The sequence below is a fragment of the Mercenaria mercenaria genome, chromosome 16, assembly GCF_021730395.1.
Source record: "Mercenaria mercenaria strain notata chromosome 16, MADL_Memer_1, whole genome shotgun sequence".
In the NCBI taxonomy this organism is placed as follows: Eukaryota; Metazoa; Mollusca; class Bivalvia; order Venerida; family Veneridae; genus Mercenaria; species Mercenaria mercenaria.
Genome location: NC_069376.1, coordinates 41,021,246 through 41,021,991, shown reverse-complemented (window position 1 = coordinate 41,021,991; position 746 = coordinate 41,021,246).

Here is a 746-nt window from a genome sequence, read left to right as displayed (position 1 = left end):
CATGTTTTTGATGAATCAGAATAATTTGAACACTTTTGGTAGAGGTTTACACATGGCCCATTTGTGTAAAATTATGAAATAGGGCCTGCAGTTTCATACAAAATTTTTAAAGTTTCCACTACATTCTTTAAGGGAAAAACGACCATGCGCTCTGACGGTAATGGTTTTTGATGAATCTGAATAGTCTTAACAATCTTGGTTGATGGTCACACAAGGACTATTTGTGTGTGAAATTATTTCAAAATCTGACTAGCAGTTTAGGAGACAATGTCTTTTGAAGATTTTTCTATTTTTAGCTCTGGTGGCCCCTATGTACAACAAAGCTCATGACGAAGGACAAGTGTGTGAAGTTTCAATCCTTTTCCATTAGTTGGTACTAAGATACCTGAGCTTACATACAAAAACTTAACCCAAAACTGCTAAGTCGAAAGAGGGGCATAATTTTGTAAATTAACAAAATAGAGTTAGGGAACCTGTGTCCTGTAAGTCAGTTTATCAAAGTAAGTAAGTGTGTGAAGTTTCAATGTATTTCCACAAGTGGGTACAAAGGTACCAGCTTGCATACAAAAACGTAACCAAATCAGGACGCCGACGCACGGATGAGTCCAACAGCTCTACCTATTCTTTGAACAGTCAAGCTAAAAACTGCATTTCTACACTCAGCTTGACTGACAACATAGTTACATAAAAGTGTCACGGCTGAAAGAAAATTTCTCCAGCATACAAAATCAAAATTATTACTGGTA